The 12,545-nt window shown below is 41.6% G+C and overlaps 1 protein-coding gene across 1 annotated transcript in view; it reads right to left on the bottom strand.

The window, feature by feature from the left end:
• Nucleotides 1-5,188, bottom strand: part of UCHL3 (ubiquitin C-terminal hydrolase L3) — a 42,709-nt gene extending 37,521 nt beyond the window's left edge. The window contains exon 1 of the mRNA XM_060079874.1: nt 5,066-5,188. The gene's annotated coding sequence lies outside the window, so the exon portion shown is untranslated. The remainder of the gene's footprint in view (nt 1-5,065) is intronic.
• Between the last annotated feature and the right edge of the window lie 7,357 nt (nt 5,189-12,545).

Raw genomic sequence — 12,545 nt, 5'->3', positions numbered from 1 at the left:
GTACCTCCCCATCAGGCCATAGTAAGGAGCTTGAAGTGCATTCTAAGGACAAGCAATGGAAGGCTGTTTTGTGTTTTGAGTGTTTTAAGCAGGGAAACACAGACGTGATTTGCATTTTTATAAAATCTCCTTGGTTGTATATTGAGAATATATTTTAGGGAGGTAAAGGGAGAAGCAGAAAAACTAGTTAGGAAGCTACTGCAGTTGTCCAAACAAAGGATGATCGTGGCTTGGGACGCAGTGGTAGAAATGAACAGAATAGCCAGATTTGGGATAGATTCGGAAAGAAGAGTCTACCAGAGTTGCAGATCATTGGATCTGAGAGGTTAGGTCAAGAAAAATATTAAAAACAGCTAACTTCACAGAGTGCATGCTTTGTTCTGTACATTGTTATACATAAGTTACATGTAGCGATTTATTTAATCCTTACAACAATTTTACAGGATTAGGAGGGGTCATGAGAAACTAAGAAACTGAGGTACAGAGAGGCTAGGTAACTGCCTATGGTCTCAGAGCAGAGATTCAAACCCAAGAAATTAAATCAGTACAAGAATGGCCTCTCCAAACTAGCACAGTTGTGAAGAATTAATGACATTGACTTGGACACTGTATAAATGGTGGTACCCTTAAAAGACTGGGGAAGTGGATTTGCAGGAGAAATGAGAGGATATAAAGCCAGATTTCTCTTTCAGCCATGTTAAATTTGAGATATCTATAAGACATCCAAATGGAGATATATCGTAAAAGCGGTAGCTGAAGATAGTAGTTTCCAATTCTGTAGAGAAGTCAGGACTTGGAGGAACACAGGATCTGTCACACAGAATAGGTGACAACTGACAGTACTAATGCTATACAACAGAAAATATAAAAAGATTAGCAGTGTAGGACAAAGTTCTGAGGAACTGCTTAGTAATTGGAAGGGAAATGATCCAGCAAAGGCAAATCTAAGAAGCAGTCAAAGAAACAGGAGGAAAACCAGAATTATCACAGCAGCCAAGAAAAGATAATGTTTCAAGACGGATGGAGTGGGCTACTCTACCAAATGTTGCTGAGAGATCAAGAAAATGGTGACAGAAAAGTGAACGCTGGGTCTGGCAAAGTCATGATTAGTAAACTTGAGAAAAGTAGTTACTGTGAAATGGTGAGGATAGAAGCAAACTAGATGGGAGTGAATACAGGGTAAAAAACGCTGATAAGAAAGTAGCAAGAGCGTCTATGGACAATTCTTTGTGAAAATTTACAAAGAAGGGCAACAGAGAGGAGGTAGTAGAGGACGGCAGGGTAACAAGGGTGTTTTTCCCAAGATGGGAAACACCAACTAACGGTTTGTATGTTCATGGCAATAATTTAGCAGATGACTTCTAAATCTTTTTCCAACACTAAGCCACTAAATACAATAATTATGTTAAAGTAAACTTCTTTTCCTTCAGCCAGAAAATATTTTGCCTATTCCATAAAATCCACAATTAGGAATATTTCTAGGGAATTTCCACATCAGAAATGGGTGGTTCTAAAACACAATATTTAAAATTACATAATGTGGGGGCTTCCCTGGTGGCGCAGTGGTTGGGAGTCTGCCTGCTAATGCAGGAGACACGGTTTCGAGCCCTGGGCTGGGAGGATCCCACATGCCGCGGAGCAACTAGGCCCGTGAGCTACAACTGCTGAGCCTGCGCGTCTGGAGCCTGTGCTCCGCAACGGGAGAGGCCGCGAGAGTGAGAGGCCCGCGCACTGCTATGAAGAGTGGCCCCCGCTTGCCGCAAGTAGAGAAAGCCCTCGCACAGAAACGAAGACCCAACACAGCAAAAATAAATAAATTAATTAATAAACTCCTACCCCCAACATCTTCTTTAAAAAAAAAAATTACATAATGTGGCTGTGCAATACTCAAATCACAAAACATAATCAAGATGAAAATCCAGTGTGGTCATAAAAAGAAATTCCATGATTGCCCACATCACAAAATGTTCTTTTAAAAAAAAGTTATAATTCCTGATGCTTAATTACCTGTAACTTTCCATCAGCTACAAGCTGCTATTACCCCCTTAAATGCGTATGTAAATAAAATGGAGCTTCAATTTTTAAAATAATTTTTTCTATCATTTAACTGATTTTATTCTAGCTAAGTCCTACCTATAGCAAGACAAAATATCCTGAGAAGGCAGTGACAGCATATAAACCAACAAAAGAAATCACTACTTACCACATCTGCTGAGACATATGATTACTAGTTAACGTCTAACAGTTACTAGCAATCTTCATATAGTAGACATGTGTTAGTCATTCTTGTACAAACGAGGCGTTGTTAGAGCATTAAACAGTGCTTGCTCATCCTGAGTATAATGACACATGCAACCAACAAATGGTAACAGAATGAAATCAAGATAAGTAAAAGGCCTATGATGCCATTCAATTGAGGAAAGAAGAAAAGCTGGGGATGGATATTGTTGTTGGGATTAATCTGTGGCTTAATTTATAAATTTTCCAAATTCTGAGTGAGTTAATTAAATTTCCATTCATTTTCGATTCTCAGTTCTGCCACTAACATAAAGAGAATAAAGAAACAGCTACAAAAATTTTGGTTAAAACTGATTACTTCTTAGATACCTGTCCATTCTCCCACTAAAGGTACATTACTTCTTTAAAAAATAAATTTAAAGGGGTGGGATAGGGAGGGTGGGAGGGAGGGAGACACAAGAGGGAAGAGATATGGGGATATATGTATATGTATAGGTGACTCACTTTGTTATAAAGCAGAAACTAACACAAAAAATTTTTTAATTAAAAAAATAAAAAATAAATTTAAAACAAACTTAACCACACCAAAGCATGCCAGAAATAGTGTACAATCATATACTAATAATATCTTTTCTCTGTTTATGTCACCACAGAATGGCCTCCTGTGACCATCCAACCTAGTATGTTTTCCCTGATGGTCTTCATCACTGTACCATTAATTTTCTCCACTGCACTTATAATAATTGCTAACTATTTGTTTGCTTACTTGTTTATTGTCTGTCTTCCCAATGGACTGAAAAGCAGAAAACCATAAATGTTTTCATCACCAAATATAACCAGCTCCTGCTCAGATACCTGGTATTCCAAAAGGTGCCCCCCAAATATTATTTAATTGATGTGAAAAAGTGAATGTGTTTTGTAGTCTACCAAGATTACTTAGGAACAAAGGTTTCCAATTAGAACGTAGGTTTAGAATATAGGTTTCCAATTATATAAGCTTACATCTTATTAAAAATAATAATGGTATCATCTAAAAATGATTCTATTTTTTAGTCTGTTGATACAGTTAATTACACTGATTGACTTTAGAATAGTGAACCAGCTTTGCAATAACAGAATAAACGGCTCTTCGTCAGGATACACTATCCTTTTTATATACTGCTGCATTCTCTTTGCAAATACTTTGTAGAGGATTTTTACATCCGTGTTCATGAGGGAGAGTCTGCAGTTTTTCTTATTACGGCTTGTCTGGTAATGCCGGCCATAAAATGAGTTGAGAAGTGCCCCCCTCTTCTATGTTTATGTAGGATTAGTATTATTTCTTCCTTAAATGATCATCTCAAGAGATACAGGAAAGTCATTTAAGAAAATTCAACAGTGATCCGTGATAAAAACTCTCAGCAAACTCGGAAAAGAAGGGAACTTCCTTAACCTGATAAAAAAGCATCTACCAAAACCCTACACCTAACATATCTAATGATCAAAAATCAAATGTTTTCCCTCTAAGTTCCAGAATAAGACAAAGATGTCCTCTCTCTCTCCATCCTACTCAATTTTGTATTAAAGGTCCTAACTAGTTCAACAAGAAAAATAAATAAAAGGCATACAGATTGAAAAGGGAAAAATAAAACAGTCTAACCACAGAGAATATGACTGTCTGTATAGAAAATCCCAAAGCATCTACCAAAAAAAGCCACTAGAGTGAGTGAATTTAGCACAGCAGCAGTACAAATTTAACACGTAAAAATAAATTATACTTCTGTACATAGCAATGGACAATCAGAAAATGAAATTTTAAAACACCATCATTTACAATAGCACCAAAAATCATTAAATACTTAGGTATAAACAAACAAAAAAATGTGCAAGATCGACATGCTAAAACGACAGACCACTGTTGAAAGAAATCAAAGACCCAGGTAAATGATGAGCGGTACCATCTTCATGGATTGCAAGACTCAATATTGTTATGATATTAATTTCCCCCAAAATATATCTATAGACCTAGTCAACAAAATCATACCAAAATTTTTTGTGTAAGTTGACAAGCTGATTCTAAAATTTATATCGATAGGCAAAGAAACTAAAATAGCCTAAACAATTTTGAAAAGGAATGACGTTTGAGAATTCATACTATTTAATTTCAAGACCACAGTAATAAAACTACAGTAATCAAAACAAACACATAGATCAATAGAATAGAACAGAGCCCAGATATATGATAAATTGATTTTTAACTAAAGTTATAAAAAAATCTGGAATTAGGTCTGAGAGAAATATGCTTCCTTCCTAGGGCACTAAATCAGAAGTCGTAAATACTGACTTCTTCAGAAGGAAAGTTTTTTTCTTTACAAATCCGTCAAAATGTTTTAGGCAAAAAATGAACAACAAATGTCAAAGAGGGTAAAACGAAAGAAAATTAATATTGATAGGAAATGCCACCTTAATAATAACATGAAAGATATATGCTGTGTTCCAAGCTTTGTTCATTACTAAATTACTAGATTACTAAAGAGACAAGAATTGAGGCAGTAATAATCATTTCAATAGCATGTAATAAACCTGAATAAAAAATAGTTTGCTGACAACATTAAAATAAAGCACTTCTATCTGCTTTCTTTATATAAGGAATTTTCTACAAGCTTTCAAAACCCAAAACCAATGAAGTCCAGGATGAATCATTATTCCTTGGTGATGAGAAGGAAGATTATTGGGGGGGAGGGGAGAGAAGTATGATAAACTAAGAGGGCAGTAAAAAGTAAACTTGCTGTTGAGAATGAAAAACAGGAGAAGACAAAACACACCTGAGCAAATAAAAAGTTTATACCTGGTAGCACTTATTGTCCTTTTGATCGAGTGGCTGCGAGATGTTACCTCTTCCTTCCCCATCCCGAACCTCCAACACCCAAACGAACTTAAAGGGTTGTAGCTGGCAAAGGATGACGTGGGAATTGAGCTTTCCTATGGTATAAAAGCAACTAAATTCCACTTTTAAGAAACTGGAAGAGAAAGGGGGCGTGGCGGAGAAGAGAAGTGACTTGATCGGGCGAGAGACGATGACTGGAAGAGGATTTCATGGTTCAAGTGGCGGATGAGTTTACAAGGACTGGGTGGGAGACTTTACAAAGCTTGGAGTCAGGTACTGCAGGCAAATTAGTCACCTAGAAGGTATAGGGCTGGGACAATCATGGATTCGGCACTAGCAGGAGGCAAAACGAAGAGAGAAGAGGAACAGGGATACAGGGTGAACGTCCCTCAAAACCTCTGACCCAAAAAAAAACAGGAAACGCTGATGACGGGGAATGGGACCAGAGACAGCTGGGAGCATCTCCAGGACCCAGGTGGAAGGGAAGCGGCCGCAAACAGAGCACGCCCGTCTGAAGCTGAGCAAGAGGGACCCTCACGGAGTTAAATCCCAGACTCCTGGGGAGTGCAGGGGTGTAGGCGGCCAGGGTCCCAAGCGACAAGACACCTCACTCACCTGGTTGGTGACCTGAAAACGAAACAGAGAACACCATTTAGCGACAAACTGCCCGGGACTAGAGGCGGCAGCCCGGTGCCCTCCGCCCCTGCCCGCGGCCTCAGGCCAAGACCCGAGCGACGCTCACCTCGGGATTGGCCTCCAGCGGCAGCCAGCGTTGACTCTCCATGACCACTCCGCCCAGCCCCTCTCCAGCTCTGACAGCCGCCGCCGCTTCCGCCCCCTTGCTCCTGACCTGGACCCGTCCAACCCTGCTCCCCGCGGGAGGGGTGCCGAGAGACGAAGAAAAGTCTAACAACACCCTAACTCCTTTATCGTTCCCTACAGAACCACAAGTCAAGGTTTACACTTTAAATTAAGATACAATCGGAGAGGAAGAGAATAGGAGCCAGCTTCCTGTTGCAGAAGGGAAAAGAATCTCAGCTCTCTCCCCTCGCGCTTGGACTCTTCCGAGCCGACCGGACTGCTCCCGTGCCACGCATGCGCCAAGCGCGGGTCTGGGACCGCGTGCTCTCCGGCGCCCTCCCATGCCTGTAGCGTCAGCCGGAGACGCTAGGGGGCGCGCCGCTGAGTCCTGTTCATCGAGGGAGGGACCTGGGCGCTGCCAGTCAGGAGGCCCCGCACCCAGAGGATGCCAGTCGTGCTCAGAACCTCCTTTGCCAGGGTACAGAAGTGATATGTTGGACTTGTTGCTGTTACAGAGTGGGGAACATTTCTATATACCTACACAGTTCCGTTTGAGAAAAAATGTCAAGTACCTATTATGAATCAGACGCTGTAACTAAGTGTTGGGTACACAAAGCTAAGCTTACAGTAGGGTAGAAGAGGTGGACAAAAGAACGAAGAATCACAATGAAATGTGATACATGTGTGATAGTGGTAGCATGAGGTTGGTGAAACTACACAAAAGGGCAGCTAACGGGGAAAGGGAGTGTCCAGAAGGCTTCCTGGAGGAGGTGGACAGCTGGAGTGAGCCCTTAAAAAAGTCGATGGTAGCCAGTCAGAGAGGAGGGTGCTCGGAAGAAGGGACAGTGTGCACTGTGGCTGCAGAGCCTGCAAGACTGAAGGGCAGTGGTTAGAGACAGTTTTGGAGAGATAGGCAGGGACTAACCGGTCAAGACATCTGGGCTTCATCCTGAAAACAGTGGGGAACCGCTGAAGGATTTTAAGGAGGATTTTCATCTCTCTTTTCCATCAGGCTGTGAATTCCATAAGGCCTGCAGCACTGTCATTTTTGAATTCCTCACATCGTTTTCCCCAAAGCCTAACCCAGTGCCTGATACATAGTAGATGCTCAATAAATATTTGAGGAGTGAATGGAATAATCAGATATGCATAAACCCCATTTTCAATAATGTGGGAAATTTGCCAGAGTGAAATGATGAGAGACTTAATTAAGGCAGTAGCGGTGACGGAGGGACAGGAGGGGCAGGCATAGATTAAAGAGATACTGTTTGAAGCGTGTGTCCTACTGCTGAGCCCTCACTGTCAATGATGACTCCAGAGATCTGACCTGGGGTAGAGTGCGTGTTACTGCTGCACCCAAGAGAGGGAATGCAGGGAGAGGAGCAGTCAGGGAGTGAGGAAAAGATAATTACACTGAGCTTGCCTTTCTTGGGGAACTTCCAACTCTCCCACTCACATTCTTCTGGCCACTATTCAACTTCCAAGGAATTTCCAAGACTCCCCATTCTCCTTATCTATCTGAGAGATTGTTGCAATACCACCCAACTGTGAGGTGGTACATCTGAAATGTCCAGCTCATCATGGGCAGCCATAGTTGCATAATCACTTCAGTTGCACAGCCAGGCTCTTACTGGCATGCCAGGGGCTGTTTTACAAATGACTTCCTGTCAGAAGAATGACGTTGGTCCAGAACCTTGAGGTCCTGCACTGTGACTCTCCTGTTAGGGCTTCCCTAGGACTCCACACAGCGTGGACCTCTCTAGCACCATTGGATCTGCTGAGATATAGGGCCAAACAGAAGGCAGCTGGCATTCCAGCATGGACTTGCTGCAGAGGACTCCCTTGCTCAGGGATCTACTCAAACTGGCAGCCATCCATATCACCCAATAAACGTGTTGCACCTGTATTCCCAAATGTGATGTGTGCTGCGTCCAAAAGCCAGAAACCCACCAAGTTCTCTGCCTCTTCCCTGTTAATAGGAATCGCAGGGTACAATAGCTTATCCTTCACCTTAGAGAGGTTGTCCCATTGTGGGCTAGACCTTTGGACCCATAAAAGCCTTATGAGGGGCTTCCCTGGTGGCGCAGTGGTTAAGAATCTGCCTGCCAATGCAGGGGACACGGGTTCAATCCCTGGTCCAGGAAGATCCCACATGCTGCAGAGCAGCTAAGCCTGTGCACCACAACTACTGAGCCTGCACGCCACAACTACTGAAGCCCGTGTGCCTAGAGCCCGTGCTCCGCAACAAGAGAAGCCACCACAATGAGAAGCCCTCTCACCACAACTAGAGGAAGCCCGCGCACAGCAATGAAGACCCAAATGCAGCCAAAATAAATAAATAAATAACTTAAAGAAAAAAACCTTTATGAATGTAGTAGCCTCTCAGCCTCTGGCATGCATAGACCCACCATGGTATTGAGTCCAGTACTTCTTAAACTTGAAGGTACATACAAATACCTAGGGAATCTGAAATGCAGATTTTGATTCAATAAGTCTAAGATGGGGCCCAAGATTCTGCATTATTGGCCCCCATTGTTTTTGTTTTGTTTTGTTTTTTAATTTTTTAATTGAAGTAGAGTTGATTTACAATGTTGTTTCTGGTGTGCAACAAAGTGATTCAGTTATACATATGTATAAGGTCCCTATGTTTTAATTCTTCCTTTATCTATACCCTTTGCCATATAACACTGAAGTTTTTTCCACTAGGGGCAAAGTAGTGTCAATCCTCATTATTCATGGGTTCTGTGTTTTGAATTTATCTACTTGCTAACATTTATTTGTAACCCCCAAATCAGTACCCATGTCACTTTCAAGGTCATTCACAGATATGCTCAGAGTGGCAAAAAAATTGAGTTCCCAGCTGAGGTCAAGCAAGTCTGTGCTCTGCCTTCTTGTTCAAGGTCTTGTATTGGAAAGGTGTCCTTTTTGTAGTCTATATAGTGCCACATTTTTAAGGCATTTTTGTGCTTTCTGTTGATGATTTCACTGTATAAAATGGCCCCAAGCATTGTGTTCATGTGCTGTTTTGTGTTCCCACACACAGGAAGACTGTGATGTGCCTTACAGAGAAAATACATGTATTAGATAAGTTCCTTCAGGCATGAGTTACAGTGCTGTTAGCCCTGGGATCAGTGTTAACGAATCAACAACATAGATTAAATGCGGGGACTTTCAACAAAAATACACATAAAAAATGTGTTGATTTGTTGATTAAAATGTGACCAGAGGCTCACAGGAACCTAACCTGTTTCCACTAGGAGCAATGGTTCAGTATTTACTAACTCAGCATTCATGGTAGCTTTATAATGAGACTGTATATTTACCCACTCCTTGACATTGAGTTCAGCCATGTGATTTGTTTTGGTCAATGAAATGGGGCAGAAATAATTGGATGCCAGTTTGAAATCCAGGCCTGAATAAGCTTCTGCTTGCTGTTTGTACTTGTGTCATCACCTGGAAAAGAATGAGCTTGGGCCAGCCTGCTGGTTCCAGGAAGAGAGTAAGGACACCTGGAGCATAGCAGAAACACCTCAGCTGAGCCCAGCCTCCACTGGCCAACTCACTGCTAACCCCCAAGACATGTAAGCTAAATAGATGTTTGTTTGTAGTATGACATTGGGAATTTGTGGGGGGAAGGGCTTTTTTACACAGCAACACCTAATTGCTATATCTACCAAAAATTTTCATACTCAAATTCAAAGGAGTCATCAGATAATTGATACAGCTGCCCCAAATTCTAATAACCAAATAAAAACATGAAGTTGTACCTCCAAAAAATGTTATTTCCTACATGACTAAACTCATAGTTTCATTTTTTTCAGCAACTGTTGCAAATTCAGCAGCTTCTATTCAAACACACTGGGAAGTTTTTGACAAACTGATGTTTGATGTCTTAACGAAAGTATTTGAGACTCAAAAACTGCTCTCTCATTTTTATAAATTTCTTTCTTATATTCTGAGGGATCTAGCAACTTCTCCAAACTTGAACTGAAATAAGCAACACTTTTGTTTTATCTACTCAAGTCTATCCACCTTTTTAGGAATTGTAATTTGGTTGATTTGTAAGAAAACGTGGAATTTTGGTTGTTCCTCCCATAACCCATATTTGCCTTACTGATCTAAGTTTACAACCCACTGTTCTCTTTCCATGCCTGGTTCCATTCCTGGTAACTTTTTTTATGCCAAATCACAGCATAATCTTTTTTTTTTTTTTTTAGTTTCTGCTTTATAACAAAGTGAATCAGTCATACATATACATCTGTTCCCACATCCCTTCCCTCTTGCGTCTTTCTCCCTTCCACCCTCCCTATCCCACCCCTCTTTTTTTTTTAAAGGAACATTTATCTATCTATCTATCTATCTATTTATTTATTTATTTATTTGGGTCTTCGTTGTTGTGTGCAGACTTTCTCTAGTTGCGGCGAGCAGGGGCTACTCTTCGTTGTGATGCGCAGGCTTCTCATTGCGGTGGCTTCTCTTGTTGCCGACCACGGGCTCTAGGCGCGCAGGCTTCAGCAGTTGTGGCACGTGGGCTCAGTAGTTGTGTCTCGCGGGCTCTAGAGCGCAGGCTCAGTAGTTGTGGCGGACGGGCTTAGCTGCTCCTCGACAGCATAATCTTTTTAAAGACATTTCACATGGCATTTAAACATAGTATGTACACAGCCAGCAATACCCGTGATTCAATAGAAGTGTTGAACAGCTGTAGTCAAGTTCATGTACACACCTGCAAAAACAACTGAGTCACACCTGCTGCCTGCCTACCCGCCACTGTAAGCCGCCATCTGATGCAACGTGCAGTATGATTTCTGAGGAGTCAAATGCGAAAAAAAATGCATCTAACAATTGATGAAATTCGGTATTTGTACAACACCTGACTTAATCAAATAACGTTGTCATTGCTGTGATAACCAGCTCAGGGAGTGTTCTAGGATGAGGCCTCACCTGGCTTTCCTTAGGGCTATGGCGGGGGGCGGGGGGCGGGTCAATTTCACTACACACCTGTAACTCATTCATGGCACACCACCATGATTACTCTGTCTTATATTACTTATCTTAATAGGAATACGTCCAACTGCCTTCATGCTGTATCTGCCTTTAGCCTTTGTTGCATTGCCAAATAACCATCCTAAAACATAGTCTTTTTGCAATACTTAAGAACATACCGGGACTTCCCTGGTGGCGCAGTGGTTAAGAATCTGCCTGCCAACGCAGGGGACAAGGGTTCGATCCCTGGTCGGGGAAGATCCCACATGCCTTGGAGCAACTAAGCCCACAAGCCACAACTACGGAAGCCCGTGAGCCTAGAGCCCGTGCTCTGCAACAAGAGAAGCCACCGCAGTGAGAAGTCCGCGCATCGCAACGAAGAGGAGCCCCCACTAACAGCAACTAGAGACAGCCCGCGCGTGACAACAAAGACTCAACACAGCCAAAAATAAATACATAAATAAATAAAAAAAATTAACTTAAAAAAAAAGGACACATCAAAACTTAACACAATTTGGTCTCATCTGTCTGCAGGATGGATGAAAAATTGTCTGCACCTGATCAGAAATCACGACTAACATAATATTGTTGTGTTTCTATAAGCCAGGCACTTAATCTATTTAGGTCTCATTTTAAAAATGAGACTCTGTAAGTTCCCCTTAAGCCAAAGGTTAAAAAGTATGTCGTGCAGCTTTCAGGTGAATGTGTGACTCAGCCAGGTGAGCTGAAAGAAGAATGTGGGACAGTGACAATATGGAACATATAAAACCTATCCAAATGCATTGCCATTCAGTTTCTGATAGAGTTTGTCTTACTTGCTTTGTTTTGTTTTAAATATGTAGGTCCGTCAAATTTGGCCCCAAATCTAACAATCTGTGGTACTTCCTCTGCTTTAAGCTCTAAAACCTCTATGATTCTAGCATCAGTGATCATGCTTATTCTCCGTTCTGCATCGTTGCTCAGCCTGCCCGTGGATTTCCACCACTATCCACTTCCCCCAACACCCCTGCAACACACACAATCACACACACACTCATCCACATTTTTCAGTAGCCTGGAGTATAAATAGAACATTCAATTAGCACAAGGCAGCTGGAAAAGGATTTCAGCAGGTACACTGGGATCGCTAAACCCCTCTGGAGTTCTCTGAAATTAGATTGCAGACCGTAAAGTAAAACCAGAGTTTGAAGTTTTATATATTAGTTAGCTGATATTGCTTAACATTCCTGAATTTCCATTTTCTTAACTTTAAAATGGAGATAATTTGTGATCTAGATAACTTATAGGCTTCTTTTGAGGATTGACTATCATGACGATGATAATAGAAGCTGGTATTTATTGAGTACTCGCTATGTTCAGGAACTTTGCCATGTGCTTTACATATGGAATCTCATTGAACCTTTCATAAAGCCTTGTGAGACAAATATCTACAGCCTGAGTTTTACAGATTAGAAAGCCGATCTCCAGAAAGTCTACCTTTACTCAAGGCGTACAGCTGAGTGGTAGAGGGTTTTAGATTCAGGCCTATGTGACTATAAAGCTCCCAGCACTTCGTGTTATCCTCTACGAAGGAGGGTAACAAAAAGCATGCCCACCCCACCTCCAAGCTAGGCCAGTGAAATGAATCCGAGTGACAGAAGTTAATCATGAACCTAAA

This window comes from Mesoplodon densirostris, chromosome 17 (assembly GCF_025265405.1).
Source record: "Mesoplodon densirostris isolate mMesDen1 chromosome 17, mMesDen1 primary haplotype, whole genome shotgun sequence".
NCBI classification, from domain to species: Eukaryota; Metazoa; Chordata; class Mammalia; order Artiodactyla; family Ziphiidae; genus Mesoplodon; species Mesoplodon densirostris.
Note: the sequence above shows the minus strand (reverse complement) of the source record. Positions and strands in the feature narration are given on the sequence as shown.